Raw genomic sequence first — 19,509 nt, 5'->3', positions numbered from 1 at the left:
GGTGCTGAAAATTGATGTGAAATACCATATTTAGTACAAAATTCTTCAAAGTGTTGATTTTCAAATTCAGTACCATGATCACTTCGAATTGCTACTAAGGTGAGTTTCTTTTCATTTATGATATTATTATATAGTTTCAAGAATTCTGAAAATGCTTCATTCTTATGTGCCAAAAATGAAACCCATGTATATCTTGAAAAATCATCAACAATAACTAGTCCATACTTCTTCCCTCCTAGACTCGCAGTTCTAGTGGGTCCAAATAAATCCATGTGTATGAGTTCAAAAGGCCTAGTTGTTGATACTATATTCTTTGATTTGAAAGATGATTTAGTTTGTTTTCCCAATGAACATGGTCCACAGATTTTGTCCTTTTCAAAAATCAATTTTGGCACATCCTTTATTAATTCCATCTTGACTAGTTTTGAAATTAATTCCATACTAACATGTCCTAGTCTACGATGCCAAAGCCAACTTGTTTCATTTTTCTTTTCTTCATTAGTAATTAAGCATAATCCATTTTTCTTGCCTAAATCATGAAGATCTACCAAGTAAATATTTCTTTGCCTTTGTCCTACAAGTACAATGCTATTATTTTTAGGATTTGTGATTATGCATACAGATGCTTGAAATGTGACTTTAAACCCTTTATCACAAAATTGACTTATGCTAAGCAGATTATGTTTCAATCCCTTAACTAATAAGACATTTTCTATAAAAATAGATGGAGTAATGAAAATTTTATCCTTTCCAATGATATGCCCTTTACCATTGTCTCCATAGGTTACTACTCCACCCTTCTTTGATTCCAAGGTGACAAATTGATCTACGTCACCGGTCATGTGTCTTGAACAGCCGCTATCTAGATACCATCGTTTTTCCACTTTATCAGCTGCAAGACACCCCTGCAATCAAGATCAAGAAAGAGCTTTAGGTACCCAAACTATGTTGGGTCCTTTAGGGTTAGTACTTGATGTTCCTTTTGGAACCCAAACTTTCTTGAATTTAATCTTTTGATTATTACTTAATTTGTTTTGACTGGACTTTCTATATAGTTACATTCATATGCTCTATGTCCTAATTTATTGCAGCAATGACAAGTAATATTTTCACTTTTAGCTTTTACAAAAATGTTCTTTAAGAATTTTTGTTTCCTATTTGTTTTATATCTTAATCCAGCCTTATCATATACAGCTTTTTGACTATCAAGAATCATATTTAATTTGGTAGAGCTAAGTGTAAATTTATCTACCAAGGATTTATATTTTTCAGCATCTTCTTTTAACTTGATGTTTTCAGCAATTAGATTCTTGGTTTCATTTGTAAGTTTCCTACTTAATGTTTCATAGTTATGAGACAGTTTTAACTTATCTTGGATAAGAGATTGATTTTCTTCTTTTAGAATTTTATTTTTATTGATTAGTTTCTTATGTTCTTTCATGAGTTCTAAAAATGCATCATGCAATTCATCAACAGTAAAATCACAGTCAAGTTCAGAATTTACCTCATCGTCATTGGCCATATGACACATTTGGGCCGTCTCTTGATGATCTTCCTCTTCCGAACTTGACTCCTCACTTTCACTCCATTCAGCCATGAAGTTCTTCTTTTTCAGTTTTCTTGCCATCCATTTCAAATCTGGGCAATCTATCTTATAATGCCCGGGTTTGTTACATTCATAGCAAATAGGAGTTTCTTTTTCCTTTTCTTTGTCCTTACCCTTTTTTTTGCTTGAGCTACCTTTGAGGAAGGGTTTCTTTCTATAAAATCTATTCTTACCTCTCATAAATTTTCTGAATTTTCTTTCAAGCATAGCCATCCCTTCTTCATCAAATTCATCATCATCATCTGAATCTTCTGATTCAGTTTGTTGTTTAGGGGTGGTAGTCTTTAGGGCAATGGGCTTTCTTCTCTTAACCTCATCTTCCGAATTTTGCCTCATTGTCAACTCATGGGTCATGAGTGATCCTAGAAGCTCCTCTAATTGCAGTGTGTTGAGGTCCTTAGCTTCTTGAATTGCGGTTACCTTGGCCTCGCAAATTCTTGGTAGAGACTTGAGAATTTTTCGCACCAATTCAGAGTTAGTGTAAGACTTTCCTAAACTCTTAAGCCCATTTATAATGTCAGTAAAACGAGTAAACATATCAGTTATGGACTCAGTAGATTCCATTTTAAACAATTCATACTTGTGTACTAATATGTTTATCTTTGACTCCTTAACTTGATTAGTCCCTTCATGAGTGACCTCAAGTTTGTCCCAAATTTTTTTAGCAGAGATGCAAGTAGATATTCTATTAAATTCACTTACATCTAATGAGCAATAAAGAACATTTATAGCTTTAGCATTTAACTGTGCCAATCTTCTATCACTTTCATTCCAATCCATTTCTGGTTTGGGTATGATAGTGCCCTCTATATTAAGTGTGGGTGTGTGAGGTCCTCTAGTAATGATGTACCATAATTCATAATCTGAAGCTTGAATGAATATCCTCATCCTAGCTTTCCAATATGTGTAGTTTGTGCCATTAAATAGAGGTGGTCTATTTGTGGATTGCCCCTCACTCATAGAACATCCCACTTGGATTGTCATGATCTTTAACTCTTGATTGTGAGATCAATGAGTACTATTGGAGCACCTTGCTCTGATACCACTTGTTGCCCAAGGTGACAAGCCAAGAGGGGGGGTGAATTGGTTTCTTTTACTTTTAACTATCTTACTTGTGTTAAATGATGAGTTAGTAAACTTAAACAAATCACAATACAAACAACAAGAAGTATAGTGGTTCGGTGCTCTCCTTAGCACCTACGTCCACTCCCCAAGCGATCCCTTGGGAATTCACTATAATTCCGCGGATTACAGTTGGATTGTTTTCCGGGCTCACAATCCAAAAACCTTTACACTTTGATTTTCCGGGTTCACCAAATTGGTTTTACGGGCTCACCAACGAACCTATGTTGGTTTTTCGGGCTCACCAACGAACCTTTACAATTGGTTTTCCGGGTTCACCAATCAACCTATTCCGTTGGTTTTGCGGGCTAACCAACCAACCTTTACAAGTAGTTTAACAAATAAAGGAAGAAGATTTAAACTCCTAGATGAGCAAATGAAACAATATAATCAACAAAGAAGAGTTTAGAAAGTATTTATCGCTTGATGTGACTTCTCTCTTCTTTGTCAAGGATGCTTCTCTCTTTAAAGGTGGATGGAGCTCTTGATGACTCTTTGAATCTGCTCAACCACTTTTCTTTGATTCTTGAATGAAGCACTTGGATGAAGAAGATTAGGGCACTTTCTCTTTCTTGTGTACTCTTTGATATTCTTTGGAAAGGATGTTCTATGTGATGAATAGTGCCACTTTAAATAGTTTCCTACATCCATTGGACAAGCCCCAATGGTTAGAATTCAAAAACTAGCCGTTACTCACTGTTGGAAGGACAAAAAGTACATCTGCAGAACTAGCCGTTATGCTTCTGCCCGTGTTTGGGTCGGCTCAACCTGTCCTTGGGTCGACCCAACTTTCACTTGGGTCGACTCAAACTTTCCTTGGGTCGACCCTCTCAGAAACACAGAAACTTGCAATTCAGCCTTCCTTCACTTGGGTCGACCCAACCTTTCTTTGGATCGACTCAAGGTTCAGTTGGGTCGACTCAACTTCCTCTTGGGTCGACCCTAATAGGGTTTCCAGAGAACCTTTTCTGTCTTCTGTTCTGTCTTGCCTTTGGGTCGACCCACTTAGGGTTTGGGTCGACTCAAGCTTGGGTCGACTCAACTTTATCTTGGGTCGACCCTCTCAGTAAATTCAGAGAACCATTTTCTGAGTTGTTTGAGGATCTTGATGTTTGGGTCGACTCATGCTTTCCTTGGGTCGACCCAACTCACTGTTCATCTGTGCCATTTTTGCAGAAGTGTGCCAAATGCTTTCTTGATGTGCCGGGGTCGACCCAATCATCCTTTGGGTCGACGCAATCCACACTTTGCTACATCTCAAGGTTAGATTCATTCATATAAACAATGAAATGTATCTATATCAATTTAAACAAATATACTGAGAGTAATAGACTTATAAATGAAGTATCGATTTAACTTATAACATACTCTAGATAATTGCTTGTTAATCATCAAAATAACACTATCATCCTCACTAATTGCCTGTGATTTAAAAAAGGTTGTAAAGAGTAACTTTTTGGTCATGAACAGATACCTATCATGCCTTCTAAGGTACTTATTATTGGTAATATAGACATTTGGGTAATATTTGTCCCAAGACATCCATAGGTTAGATGGTACCCATCAATATCATATCTTATGGTTTTATTCAAAAGGGGAAACAGGTGATTGATTGCATGCTGAGCATGTACAATGCAGGTGCCTAACATATATGCATTTGAACTGAAATGTTTGCAAGAAAGCAACAGAAGGCTTTTATATTTCAACCATATGGCTCTTGATGTGAACTTTAAAAAGATCCCTAGACTGAGGCAAAAATATTCAGATTGATGATATGAAAAGATGGATGGATAACAAAGGACTAATTCATGCCCATTGGCCATCTTGTTTGAACAGTTCTGCTGCTTGGCATCACTCCTGAACAACCTTTCTCTTTGGGTAGACAAAGTGACACTATCAGCCCCGGCCAAATCACTTTTCTGTTTTCTTAGATATAATACAATCTCTATCTATTTATCTATCTATATATATATATATATATATATATATATGGCTTAGCTAATTTTTGGTTGTTTATAGTGGCTTCCTCAATTCGATAGGTTCTTACCATAGCTGAAGAGCGCACCAAGGTCAAACAAATAGGCGACTCATAACTAGAACGGCATAATGTTTTGAACCATATAGGTAGAGGAAAATGGACAAAACTTGTTTCTTGTAACTAGTTGGTCATTTTTTGTCAGCAAACAAGGTCGGCGATTATAACACTTGCCATCAAAGGAGTCAAATAGAGTTCAGCCTCTTGGAGGTGATCTTTGATGCGAGTGGAAAGAATCGAAAAGACATTCATAAAGCTAAGCTAAATAGTCAGAACATAGAACATTGTTACCATTTTAATTTTATTAAAACCCTTTGACCCCAATTTTACCATTTTACGTTGGTGGGTAAGGAAAGGAAATGATGAACCTTAAATACAGGAAAAATGATGAACCTTAAATACAGGAAATGATGAACCTTAAATACGTTGATGGTGCCCATTTTTCATAAAGCTCTCTTTATCTGTGTCCTGCTCTTTTCTTGTTTGTCCACGAATTTTATACATATATCTGATTATGTTGCAATGATGTCCAAAACGATCCTTAACTGCAATTAAGAGTACTCTTTCCTAAATCAACTAGTGCATATCATTCATTTGGAAGTATATTTATTTGTAAAGACATATAAGATGGTGTCAATATAAATGAACGACTCTTGAATCAGAAGTACCAACTACCAATCAAGTAACTACCTAATATCACACCAACACCATAACAAGTCTGCATCAATTATCAAGCCCAATCAGATTAGTCATTCATACTCCCTGAGCTACTCTTGTCATTGCCTACCAAAATCAACAAAAATATCTTTAAATGCATCCAAATTCAGAATCTGCAACAACAATCTAAAAGCTTCGACTAGAGATGACAATTAAGCAAAACGGCAAGCAGTTATGCAGATTAACGGAGAGTATGAGGATCACTTACCTCAGATGACGGCGATGTCGACGGCGCCGAAGTAGCTAGGGCTCGCTCGGGATGGAGGTGAGATGTCGGCGCGCAGCTAGGGCATCGAATGGCAGAGGATGAAGAGACGGGACCAGGCGAGAGTTAAAGACAAGAAGAAAACAAAGAGGGGGAGGAGGAGGAGGAGGAGGAGGAGGAGAAGGAGGAGTAGGAAGCTTACCTCAGACAACGGCAAGGTCGACGGCGGCGGAGAAGCGGAATCTTCGATCGCCGATCGGGGCTATGGATGGAGGTGAGATTAGTTTGAGGAGGAGAAGGAGGAGGAGAAGGAGGAGGCTTACCTCAGACGAGGGCGAGGTCGACGGCAGCGGGGAAGTCGGCGATGGAGGTGAGAAGTCGACTAGGGCATCGACCGATAGAAATGAGGAGAGGGGGCCGAGCGAAGGGGTTTTATGTTGTTTAACGACGCTTATAAGCATCGTCGTTTCTAAAAGTTTTAATAACGCTTCAGAGCGTTATTGTTTCTTGAGATTTACCGACGCTAGAAAAAAGCGTCGGCAAAGGTTGGCACTGAACCAAACTTTTCCGACGCTTTCCCCTAGCGTCGGAAAAAGATAGTCGGCAAAACCCACATTTGTTGTGGTGATCATTGCTACATTTATAATTAACTATTCATAACTCCATTTAGAACAGAGTGGCCAATGCAGGTAGGTTATTCCATAGTTTCATTTTACAAAACCAAATCCAACTGGCCCATTCCAATATTCAGTTACGGTCACTGGCATTTATTTTTTTTTGTGCTAGACAAAAGGGAGGAGGGGGGGGTGAGGAGAACCTCACCCGCGTAGTAACCCCAACTAGGCTCCCTCCCAATTGGAGAATGTTCGATGCGGGTAGAACCTTTTTAACTCATACCCTCCCCACCCGTGGCAGGGCTCCACCAGCTAGGGGTGGAAAAATATGACCCGACCCGCCAACCCAACCCGTGTTCGACCCGCCATAAATATATTTGGGTTTGGTCTAAACGGGTTCGGGTCGTAAACAGGTTGACCCGTTTAACTTGTTTATTAATTGGGTCGGATACAGGTTTATATCATGCTGACCCGTGTAACCCGTTTAACCCATTTAACTATTAGGCTGATAGACCCGCCTCAGCCCGTTTTATTTGCATCGGCCCAACTTCCCCCATCGGCCCAATTTCAGCACGACCCGTTTAACCCGTCCACCGCCCGCGACTTCTCAACTTCATGGTTACTGGTTAGGGACTTAGGCCTTAGGGAGTTAGGGTTTGTGCTGCCGTCGCCTCTCAAGTTTCTTCCCTAGTCCCCTCTCCTCTCCTCCAGACCTCCGCCTCCCAAGCCCTCTCCGCCAGACCTCCGCCTCCACCCTCTCCTCCTCCGTGCGGACAAGTTCGGCCTCTCCGTCGACAGCCACCGCGGCGGCTCGAGGACCACACTCCACCGTCCGCGACTTCTCCTTAGTTAGGGACTTAGGGTTAGGGCTTGTGCTGCCCGAGCTCTATTCCGTCTCTCTCGAGTCTCTCCCCTCTCCTCTCCTCCAGATTCTTCGCCTCCCAAGTCCTCTCCTCCAGACCTCCGCCTCCGCCCTCTCCTCCCCCGTGCCGACAACTTCGGCCTCCCCGTCGACGGCGACCGCAGCGGCTCGACGGATCCTAGGAACCAAGGTTGAACGGAAGAGCTCATAAAGAGGTCGGATCCTCTGCTCTACCGAGGTAAGAAAATCCACCTTTTCTTCTTTCGGCCGGGGTGATCTTTTCTCTCTTCTTCTCTTTCTTTTGTCTGTTCCTCCCTTCTTCTATTCTCAGTGGGGTTTATCCTAGGCTAGCTTCTTCTATTCTCTATGGGGTCTGAAATTTTGGCTCTGTTTCCTTCATTTATTTTTTTATTTTTTTTTTGTTTATAGATTTGAGTTGCAAATGCTTTTTGGTATAAACAGTCTAGTAGAGTAGTAGTTCTTGTGGAAGATTCTACATAGATTCTGCACAAGAATAATTATTTTTAAATAATATTTTTTTGAATGCTGGTAAAATGCCAAGATGCATGCCGTCATGTTATACAAAATACTGTAGCTTTCTTAGAATGAGAGTGTCATTTTTTGGGGGAAATAATAGTAAGATTTATGCTTAAAGCTTTGATCCTCTTAGTAAGACTGTAAGAGGGGCTTTCTTTGGCCTTAAAATCATTGGTTATAATAAGTTACTCAGACTATTGTATGGTAATGACTGTTGCTATCTGACAAAACCATATTATAACATCAACTTACCTTTTGTTGATTTGTAATTTTGTATACTTCAACACAGGGTGTGCTTTACATATTTGAGGATGTAACTGCAGAAGCAAGTATCACTAATGATGTCTATTTGAAGATTACAGACTTTCTAACTGTTATTGCTTAACTTTGATAAGAGTTTCCGAAGATTCATGTTTTTAACATTATTATTTTATTTTTTTGCAGTGCATTTACAGTTGTTGGAAAGTAGAAGCAGTTGAACATCTAAGTTTTCGAGATTATTTTGATAAATCTGACTCAGCAAAAGTAAATGCATTTACAGTTGTTTCCATTCTCTTTTCAAATTATTTTCTTTCTAAATTGGTATTATGATATAATTTTAAATTATATGATATAGATGGATAAACAGTTCGTGAATATAGATTTAGAGAGTGATGGTGATAGGGCAAATGAATCGACGCCCTTAGGTTCTAATGCAGTTGTATGCAACTCCACACATGGAAAACGTAAAAGAAAATTGACTTCCCTTGTCTATCGATATTATCATATAAATGAAACAACTGAAAAATGTAAGTGTATAAAGTGTGGTGTAGAATATTCATTTGGTGGTAAGGTTGGGACCGGAAATCTGAAACGTCATTTAGAGAATTGCAGAAAGAACCGTGACATAGGACAGATGATCTTATCACAAGCTCAAGGGTCCATATCAATGTGTTCTACTAAGTTTAATCCTGACAAATTTCGTGAATTGCTAACACTTTTAATTATTAAGCATGATCTACCATTTCAATTTGTTGAGTATGAAGGCATTAGATCTTTATTTGCTTATGTTCGTGAGGAGGCCAAGTTAGTATCAAGGAATACTGTAAAGGCTGATTTGTTGAAATTATATAAAAAAGAGAAGGAAAAATTAGTATTGTGGCTACATTCAATTCCTTCTAGGATAAGTTTAACTTCGGATTTGTGGACCTCCATTACTACCAATGGGTATTTATGTTTAACTGCCCATTTTATTGATGATGAATGGGTGTTACAAAATAAAGTTCTTAACTTTCGCTTCATGCCTCCTCCACATAATGGCATATCTTTATGTGAAATAATTTACAATTTGTTGATTGATTGGGGAATTGAAAAGAAATTGTATTACATGATTTTGGATAATGCATCGGTAAATGATGTTTTTGTTGACATGCTAAAGATCCAACTTAATTTGAACAATGCACTTTACTCAGATGGTGAGTTCTTTCATGTCCGATGTTGTGCTCATATTCTTAACTTAATTGTACAAGAGGGATTAAAGGAGATAGATGAACCCATCTCTAAAATTCGTGAAAGTATTAAATATGTGAGAGGTTCACAAGTTCGGAAACAAAAATTTTTGAAATGTGTTAGACAAGTTTCTTTAGAAAGTAAAAAAGGCTTAAGGCAAAATGTTCCTACAAGATGGAATTCAACTTTTTGATGCTAGATAGTAGTGCTCTTGATGAGAGCACAAAAGTGCGATCTACATACCACATAAATTAGTATTATCGCTAACAAGATAATGATAATCTCACTAGATTAATATTATATTTTTGTTAAGTATAGGTGATCGTAAATCGAGGCCAAAATACGTATTCAGTACAGATTGGGCTTAGACAGATGCATAACTCAGACCGCATATGCCCAACCCCGTCATGGTCTGATCGAATTCACCATTCATTGAGTATACTTGCACCGGAGCTACACATGTCTACATGCCACAGCTTCTAGAGCACATTGGGGATCAAAATAAAGAAAGATCATGTGTAGTTGGGGAAGAATTCCAAAAACTTTCCAAATCGGGCGTTCCCTTCCCCAGCCGTCCGTGATGTTTTTGTGCTTCCACCTCCCTCCGCGTGCGCCTCTTCCCAGCATCCGCACGACCCAGCAATCCGCGATCACCTCCGAAGCATTCGTCCCATGTCCGTGATCATCTCCCGGACCTCCCAGCAGCCGCGATCACCGCCCGGCCGTCTGCCACCGCCCAGCTTCTTCCCGGCCGTCCGCTCCTCTCGCACAACCAGATCTGCAACGCGTCCCAGCTACCCCGTAATCATCCCGCGATCAACGCTCCCATGCCCGCGATCAGCTCCAGCGCCCGAGCCTGTGAAGCCTCCCAGCATCCCGTCTCCACCGTGTCCGCTTCTCCCGTGCTCTCAGCCATCTGCCGTGATACGCCCTCAATCTCCTCCACAGCATCCGCCCGAGCCGAAGATCACAGCATTCCGTGAAGCGTCGCACCCATCAGCGCCGGATTCACTCCGTTGTCACCTCCTCTCCACGCGCGATCAGGGGAATCCTAGCTTGTCCATGGGCTCCGGGGCGATCTATATGAAGAGGGCCTTCTCGGCTGGGAGGGGGGGCCGGCATCCGAAGAGAAAAGAAGAGTGAAAACAGAGGAAGAAAGAGAGGGAAACAGGGTATGCCCTGTTTCCGGAAATAAAAAAAAGAGAGAAATAGAAAAAAAAAATATGAGGAGGCTTATTTCTTTGATGGAGGGCTGATATCCTAGGTGATGGGTGAAGGGAGATCATTTGGTGTACCAAATTCTTGATGTAAATTCTAATCTTTTGCTTTATACGATTTATCTTTTGATTATGCCATGATTCTTATATGTTGAAAATTCTTTTATGATTTATGCTTATTGATACATGTCTTCCTCGATTATTTGATTCATCGTTGACGTTATAAGGCACGTTGAATGCTTAAAAAAAAAAAATTCATGTTATCAAGAACATACTCCATAATTAAATTTTCTGCTTATAATTCTTAAAGAAAACAAAAGAATCATAGAATTTATCGCATGAATTTGATATTATCAAAGGAGATTCTGGATCCCTGCACCATCTTAATCTATCCTAACTTCGATTCTCTATTTATTAATTTATTTTCTATTTGCAAAACATCATCTTAATCCACAAGTTTATTGTATTTATTAAATCTGAAATTACGCTAATAATCCATATTTCGTTCCCTGAGGAATCGACCTCGGACTCTCGAGTTATACTACTTGTGCGATTCTCCTGCACTTGGAAGAACAGTTTTTCAAAAGCACCAAGTTTTTGGCGCCGTTGCCGGGAAACGGCTGAGTTATTAGTATAATTTTAGATTTAATTTTTACCTTAGTAGTTAGTATTTTTCTTTTGAAAAAAAAAAAAATTGCATCTTTACTACTATTTTTAATTCCCTGCACAGTTTGCATCAAACTCTGATATCATAGAAATTAGCCGTCTGATTTGACTCAAATTTGGTCAGCTAGTGCAAGACACAATGTTCGATAATCTGAACGGTCTGATTGAATTCTAATATTTTTAAGACCATCAGATTAATACGAAACCTTGCTGCTTTCTACTTTAAATTTTCAGCATTTATTTTTTTTAGAATCAGAATTTTATCGTTATCATATCTCATTAACCCTTGTTGCTAATTGAAAATTTAAGGAAAAAAAAAACTTTAAGAAAAGATCAAAGGTGATTATTCAAAACTAAAAAAAAAAAAAACCTAAAATTTCAAATTTCAAATTTCAGAATTCAAATTTCAAACGTCAACTCATAAAATTTTAAAAAAAATAAATAAATAATTTGCTTGATCACCTATTCAATGAAATTTAATGTCATGCCATAAAATATTTAAAAAAAATCTCTTGATTGTTGCATATAGTGTAAGGCATCAACATAAAATATTCTAAGGGCTGAACCTATTTAAAAAGATAAGGTCGGGATTTCATCACTCGTCCTTAGCCCAAAAATCACCCCAGTGCATAAATGTCCCAAGCTTAACTAAAATCAACTAGACGTTGGCCCCTAAGGACATTCGAGCTCAATAGGACGAAGACCACTGAAAGTTGCACTAATTTCGCTCTGTGGCTTAGTTGATGTCTAGGCAAGCTTTGTCCCTATAAGGGAGACAGTTCATCTGTTCGAGGCAAGTGGGTTTTAAGTGGGACCTTTGCGAACGCATCGTGACCCCTCCACTTACCTGGGAGCTTACCTGGTCAACTAGGTTCATTAGACCGGATTGGAGGCTTAGGTGTCCTCTTCAAACCAGTTAGGAGCTGTCTAGAAATTTAAGAAAAACATTAGAAATTGAGGTGTACTGTTTTGTTGCATGATTAATTGAGAATAAATTTTTGAATTAAGGTGTCGTTTTAGGTTATCTTTAGTTGGTACTTATAATTTAAAAAAAAAAAAGAGGGAAATATTTTGCATGCTAAAGTGGAAAAGGGACGACACTGGTCGATTAAGTCGTACAACTTTAGATCATCCCTTAGGACATACCCCTGAAATTCCTTCTCAATATCTCACACCTTGTGAGATAGCTGATTTAAATGAAGATGCGGGGAGTCACCACAATCAAGAACGAGAACCCCATGTTATGACTCTAAGACAATACCTACAACCGGCTAGGACTAGTCAGCCTTCATGCATAATTTTTCTTGATAATGTAGGACATTTTGACATCAAACCAGGGGTAATCCAATTGCTGCCCAAGTTTCATGGGTTAGAGTCCGAAAGTCCGTATCTTCATTTAAAGGATTTTGAAGAATTGAGCATTACATTTAGAGTGCCAAATGTCACCGAGGATGTCCTCTAGTTGACATTGTTTCCTTTCTCTCTAAAGGATAAGGCCAAAACATGGCTAAACTCTTTGCGACCTAGATCAATAAGGAATTGGCAAGATATGCAGAGAGAATTTTTGAAAAAGTTCTTTCCCACACAAAGGACCAACTTTTTAAAAAGACATATTAGCAATTTCCAACAAAAAGATAATGAAACATTTTATGAATGTTGGGAAAGATTTAAAGACCTTCTTCTCTCATGCCCTCATCACGGGTTCGAAACTTGGAGAACCATTAGCTTCTTTTATGAAGATTTATCTCCACAGTTGAAACAGTTTGTAGAGACCATGTGCAATGGTAGATTTTTAGAAAAACACCCTGATGAAGCATGGGAATATTTGGATTCCCTTGCGGAGACTGCCCAACTTTGGGATAACGGGGATAGAAATAACAAGTCTTTGCCTAAGCCTACTAGCTCTGTACTTTACAACCTCAGAACTGAGGATGATCTTCATGCTAAAATGGCAGCCCTCACTAGGAAGGTAGAAGAAATTGAGCTTAGGAAGGCTGAGCCTGTCAAAACTATAGAGGTTAGAAACGAGTGTTGTAGTATCTGCGATATGTCGGGTCATACCACTACAGATTGCCCCCACCATACCGGCATTCAAAGAAGTCTTGCACGATCAAGCAAATGCTATGAACTCCTACCAAAAGCCTTATAACGATCCATACTCGAATACCTATAACCCTGGTTGGAAGAATCATCCAAACTTTAGGTGGAGAAATGATCATCCTCAACAGTCACACCATTCAGCTCCTCCACCTGCACATCCTACTTTTGCATCACCACCCTCTCAAAAGCCAAATATCGAGGATACCTTGCAATCCATACAAACTTTTCTACAAGGTCAAGCTAATATCAATGCTCAAAATAATCGAAATTTTGAAGACATAAGGAACCAATTGTCAATGTTGACTACCGTCCTAAGTACCCAAGAAAAGGGTAAGCTTCCAGCTCAACCCCAACCTAACCCACAAGTGCACGGTAGTAATAATACGGCTCCTTCTAGTTCGCATACAGAGCATGCAAAGAGCATCATGACGTTGCGTAATGGGAAAATCATTGATCAGACCGTTCCATTAAGACCGCAGGTCACTTCTAATTCTGATGCTCCCAAAGTTGATGAAAGAGACAAAGAAGAAGTTGAGGTCCCAACTTCTACTAAGAAAGTTGAATGTCCTTTTCCTCCACCTTTTCCACAACGGTTAAAGCCGTTGCAAAAGCTCGAACCTAATTCTGAAATTCTTGAGCTTTTTAAACAAGTAAAGATCAACATACCTCTTCTTGATGCAATCAAACAAGTACCCTCATATGCCAAATTTTTGAAGGACTTGTGTACTGTCAAACGCCGATTAAATGTTAAGAAGAAGGCATTTTTAACTGAAAATGTGAGTGCTATTTTGCAGCACAACATTCTCCCTAAATATAAAAATCCAGGTTGCCCAACCATCTCATGCATCATAGGTGACTTTAGGATAGAGCGAGCATTGTTAGATTTAGGGGCGAGTGTGAATTTATTGCCATATTCTGTATATGAGCAACTTGGTTTAGGTGAGTTGAAGCCAACCTCCGTCACTTTGCAATTAGCTGACAGGTCAGTTAAAATTCCAAGGGGGATTATCGAGGATGTATTAGTCCAAGTAGACAAGTTCTACTTTCCTGTCGATTTTATTGTATTGGACACACATCCGGCTTCGAACTCACAGTCTCAGATTCCGGTCATTTTAGGACGTCCATTCCTTGCAACTTCTAATGCATTGATTAATTGTAGGAATGGCGTCATGAAGCTTTCTTTCGGTAATATGACCTTAGAACTGAACATTTTTAATGTGTGCAAACAACCCAATGATTCCGAAGAGAGTAAGGAGGTTGATTGGGTTGAAACCATCGCAGAAGATTATTTGTTAGCTAAAGCAATTAACGACCCATTCAATGATAGCTTAATTGATTGGTGTCCTAATGGAACCAATGGTAATAATTTGTCAGTCACACCTATTGTGGATAATCTAGATATCAAGATGGTCAATGGGTGGAGACCAAAAGAAGGAGAATTTGAGAGATTGTCGCCTCGAGAGGTGAAAATAGAACCATCCCATGAGCAAGCACCCAAGCTCGAATTGAAACCCTTACCAAAGGAACTTAAGTATGCTTTTCTTGGACCCGAAGATACTTTTCCTGTAATCATCTCGTCTGGACTTGATCATACCCAAGAAGGAAAATTAATTGATGTTTTAAAGAATCATAAAGGAGCCTTAGGGTGGTCTATTGCCGATTTGAAGGGAATTAGCTCCTTAATTTGCACGCACCGGATATATTTGGAGGACAATGCCAAAACCACAAGGCAAATGCAACGAAGGTTAAATCCTACAATGAGAGATGTGGTTAAGGCAGAAGTCCTCAAGTTGCTTGACGTGGGTATTATTTACCCAATTTCCGACAGCAAGTGGGTAAGCCCTACTCAAGTCGTTTCTAAGAAATCGGGTTTGACGGTAGTAGAAAATGAACAAGGTGAACTAGTTCCAACTCGTGTCCCGACGAGTTGGCGCATGTGTGTTGACTACCGAAAGCTGAATTTGGTCACATGAAAGGATCACTTTCCTCTACCCTTCCTAGACCAAGTGTTGGAGAGAGTTGCAGGGCATGATTTCTATTGTTTTCTCGATGGCTATTCGGGATATTATCAAATTGAAATTTCACTAGAAGATCAAGAGAAGACTACCTTCACTTGTCCTTTTGGCACATTTGCTTTCCGACGAATGCCATTCGGGTTGTGTAATGCACCTGCAACATTCCAAAGATGCATGCTCAGCATCTTTGAAAACATGAACGAGAAATTTTTGGAAGTGTTCATGGACGACTTCTCCATTTTTGGTGACTCATTTGATGATTGCTTGTCACATTTACAAGCAGTCTTAGCTCGATGTATAGAAAAGAATTTGATACTGAATTGGGAGAAATGCCACTTCATGGTGCCAAAAGAAATTGTCTTAGGACATATTGTTTCATCGAAGGGCATGAAAGTAGATAGAGCTAAGACTGATTTAATTGCTAAGCTACCTGCACCCAAGACGGTTAGAGATGTTAGATCATTTTTGGGTCATGCCGGATTCTATAGGAGGTTCATCAAGGACTTTAGTGTCATAGCTCGACCATTATGTAACCTCCTATCCCTTGATACACCGTTCAATTGGACTGAAACCTGTCAGGAGGCATTTGAAAAGTTGAAGTCTATGCTTAGCACTGCACCCATCGTGCGACCACCTGATTGGTCATTACCGTTTGAGATTATGTGTGACGCTAGCGACTATGCGATAGGAGCTGTCCTAGGACAACGCAAGGATAATAAGCCATATGTCATTTACTATGCAAGCAAAACCTTAAACGATGCTCAAATGAATTACACCACCACCGAGAAGGAATTGCTTGCAGTAGTATTTGCCTTAGATAAATTTCGCTCTTACATCCTTGGTGCTCCTATTGTTATCTTCACAGACCATGCAGCGCTAAAATATTTGTTGGATAAGAAAGAGGCCAAACCACGCTTAATACGATGGATACTTCTACTCCAAGAATTTGACATCACTATTAAAGATAAAAAAGGAGTAGAGAATGTGGTTGCTGACCATTTATCACGGCTAGTTTTTCATGATTCAGTGCCAAAATTTTCCATCAAGGACTCATTCCCTGAAGAGCAGTTGTTTGCACTTTCTAGTATGCCATGGTATGCAGATATTGTAAATTTTCTTGTTACAAACCGGATGCCAGAGCATTGGGGGTCGACAGATAGAAAAATTTTCTTGTGCGAAGTAAAGAATTATTACTATGACGAACCCTATTTATTTAAATATTGCAACGATCAAATCTTTAGACGATGCATACCGGATCATGATATACAAAGCGTACTTTCTTTCTGCCACACTGATGCTTGCGGTGGATACTTTGCCTCTAAGAAAACTGTTGCAAAGGTCTTGCAATGTGGTTTCTATTGGCCTACTATGTTCAAAGATGCCCACGAGTTCTGCAGAACATGTGATCCATGTCAACGTATTGGAAGTCTAACTCGTAGGCAAATGATGCCTCTTCAACCCATTACTATTATCGAAATTTTCGATTGTTGGGGCATCGATTTTATGGGCCCATTCCCACCATCTTTTGGATATGAGTACATCTTAGTCGGTGTCGAATATGTGTCCAAATGGGTAGAAGCTATTGCTTGTAAGACCAATGATCACAAACCTGTCCTAAAGTTTTTAAAAGAAAATATTTTTTCACGATTTGGGATGCCTAAAATCATAATTAGTGACGGTGGAAAACACTTTTGTAATAAGCCTTTCGAAACCTTATTGAAAAAATATGGTGTCACCCATAGAATTGCTACCCCATATCATCCGCAAACCAGTGGCCAGGTAGAGTTAGCCAATCGAGAGATCAAACGTATTTTAGAGAAAATGGTGAACCCATCACGGAAAGATTGGTCCTTGAAACTATCAGATGCATTATGGGCTTATCGTACTGCATACAAAATCAATCTTGGCATGTCTCCCTACCGGCTAGTCTACGAAAAAGCGTGTCATTTGCCCGTAGAAATAGAACATAAATCGTATTGGGCAATTAGAAAATTGAATTTTGATTTACAAGATGCCTGTCTAGCTAGAAAATTGCAATTAAACGAGCTTAATGAGATTCGCAGAGATGCTTATGACAATGCTAAAATTTGCAAAGAACGAATGAAGATCTTACATGATAAATCAATTTTAAAAAAATCTTTTGAACCTTTGCAAAAAATTCTTTTATATGATTCCCGCTTACATCTATTTCCTGGTAAGTTGCGATCGAGATGGACAGGTCCTTACATTATAAAAACTGTTTTTCCACATGGGGCGGTTGAGATTGAGAATCCACGGGATGGTAGAATTTTTAAGGTAAATGGACACAGACTTAAACCTTTTCTTGAGAATTTTGCAGATGAAGAAGACTCCTTTTTCTTGGGGGAGCCTTCTTATGACTGAACATGAAGGCAAAGGTATGTGTATATTAGTCAGAATTATTTTTCTAGTTTTGTAGGTCTTATTTTTTGGATATCAGCAGCTCAAGGTATTCCTCTTCTCTCCAATATATTTTCTCTACTGTCTCTCGTATATAGTTTTCTTGTATCTATTACATTGAGGACAATGCAATGTTTAAGTTGGGGGGAGGAAAATATTTTGATTAAAAAAAAAAAAAAACTTGTTTTTGCATTTGATTTATTACCAATGCACATGTATTTTTCATATTAAGTTTGTGCAACTATTAAGGCAAGAAACATATGCATACTATGACTGATTAGAGATCTATTATTAGATCCCCGCACATGAACTTAATGACTATAGGAAGGCCTCAGGAGTTCACGTTTGTTTAGTGCATTTTTATTAAGCCATATCTGTAAAAGAAGTATGAGTATCCTTGTCCGTATTATAAGGTTCATGATTTGGTTTTCACATAAAGTTAGAAGTTGAATACCCTAGCTAGATCACCTAAGTGCCTTATGTTCCGACCTTGGTTGACCTATAGCCACAATGCAGTCGCGTTATATGGTTCAGTTTACCTTCTCTTTTTATTGCAAAAAAAAAAAAAGAAGATGACAAGTCTGACCTCGTGGTATAGTCTGGTTCGAGCAATTAAGCCCGAGGGGTGTTTCACCTAATGCCTTGAGCCAACTGGATCAGGAGTCATTGGCCGAAAACTCGCTACATGGACCTTACTAGAGCCTAAGGAGGTTGGATTATTGTAATCGTCATATGTGTTTAAAAATAAAAATAAGCATGAATAGGGTTGGTCAGACTGAACCCAGTGATATGTGGTAATGGCTGGTTTGACTCCATTAATTTGGAACTCTGTGTACTTTGGATGTTTAGATGGGATTGATAGCTCCTTCTTTATATGCGAACCATTCTTGACAAAATTTAGACAACATGAGATATTCTGAAAATTTGATGGATCAGGCTCCAATAAACTGTAATAAACACCTGTGAACTTGAGTAGTGCACCTAAAAGTCAAGTGGTACCATGTTGTGGTGGAGGTATTAGTGCTCTAAAAAAGTCATCTGTTTATGCATACTACACTTTAGTATTACCCTTGCTTTGATAGTTGCCATGCTTGAGAAAAATATATATCACGTGTGCATTGACTTAAATTTCATTATATATCATTTCATGAATGATGTTTGTGGGTAACATCACTGCAAACCCTCACGAGACAACACTCGTCCACTAGGGTAACCTAGGGGTTTAACGGCTTGTTGCACATGCTAAGTGCAATCGTGATTCCTACGAAAGTGAGTACTTATCTTAATTTTATGCAATTAGTTCTAATAAAACATCAAAGGATCAACCAACACTTTTTGTACTCTCATGATATTGTTTACTCTAAATTGCTAGAGACTAGCAATAAGCTAGTTGGGGGGTGTGATGAGAGCACAAAAGTGCGATCTACATACCACATAAATTAGTATTATCGCTAACAAGATAATGATAATCTCACTAGATTAATATTATATTTTTGTTAAGTATAGGTGATCGTAAATCGAGGCCAAAATACGTATTCAGTACAGATTGGGCTTAGACAGATGCATAACTCAGACCGCGTATGCCCAACCCCGTCATGGTCTGATCGAATTCACCATTCATTGAGTATACTTGCACCGGAGCTACACATGTCTACATGCCACAGCTTCTAGAGCACATTGGGGAAGAATTCCAAAAACTTTCCAAATCGGGCGTTCCCTTCCCCAGCCGTCCGTGATGTTTTTGTGCTTCCACTTCCCTCCGCATGCGCCTCTTCCCAGCATCCGCACGACCCAGCAATCCGCGATCACCTCCGAAGCATTCGTCCCATGTCCGTGATCATCTCCCGGACCTCCCAGCAGCCGCGATCACCGCCCAGCCATCTGCCACCGCCCAGCTTCTTCCCGGC

The 19,509-nt window shown here is 39.2% G+C and overlaps 1 long non-coding RNA gene and 1 other non-coding gene across 2 annotated transcripts; one reads left to right on the top strand and one right to left on the bottom strand.

Annotated features, from left to right (window-relative positions):
• The first annotated feature begins 8,140 nt into the window (after window positions 1–8,140).
• On the top strand, window positions 8,141–10,510 carry LOC120105453. Its single transcript, XR_005507854.1, has 2 exons — window positions 8,141–8,223; window positions 9,505–10,510. It is a non-coding gene; the product is annotated as an uncharacterized LOC120105453 (long non-coding RNA).
• A 2,153-nt stretch (window positions 10,511–12,663) lies between these two features.
• Window positions 12,664–12,773, bottom strand: LOC120105456. Its single transcript, XR_005507856.1, has one exon. It is a non-coding gene; the product is annotated as a small nucleolar RNA R71 (small nucleolar RNA).
• Window positions 12,774–19,509: the final 6,736 nt, after the last annotated feature.

Source organism: Phoenix dactylifera, unplaced genomic scaffold, assembly GCF_009389715.1.
Source record: "Phoenix dactylifera cultivar Barhee BC4 unplaced genomic scaffold, palm_55x_up_171113_PBpolish2nd_filt_p 000288F, whole genome shotgun sequence".
NCBI classification, from domain to species: Eukaryota; Viridiplantae; Streptophyta; class Magnoliopsida; order Arecales; family Arecaceae; genus Phoenix; species Phoenix dactylifera.
This window is presented reverse-complemented; position numbering and strand designations above follow the sequence as displayed.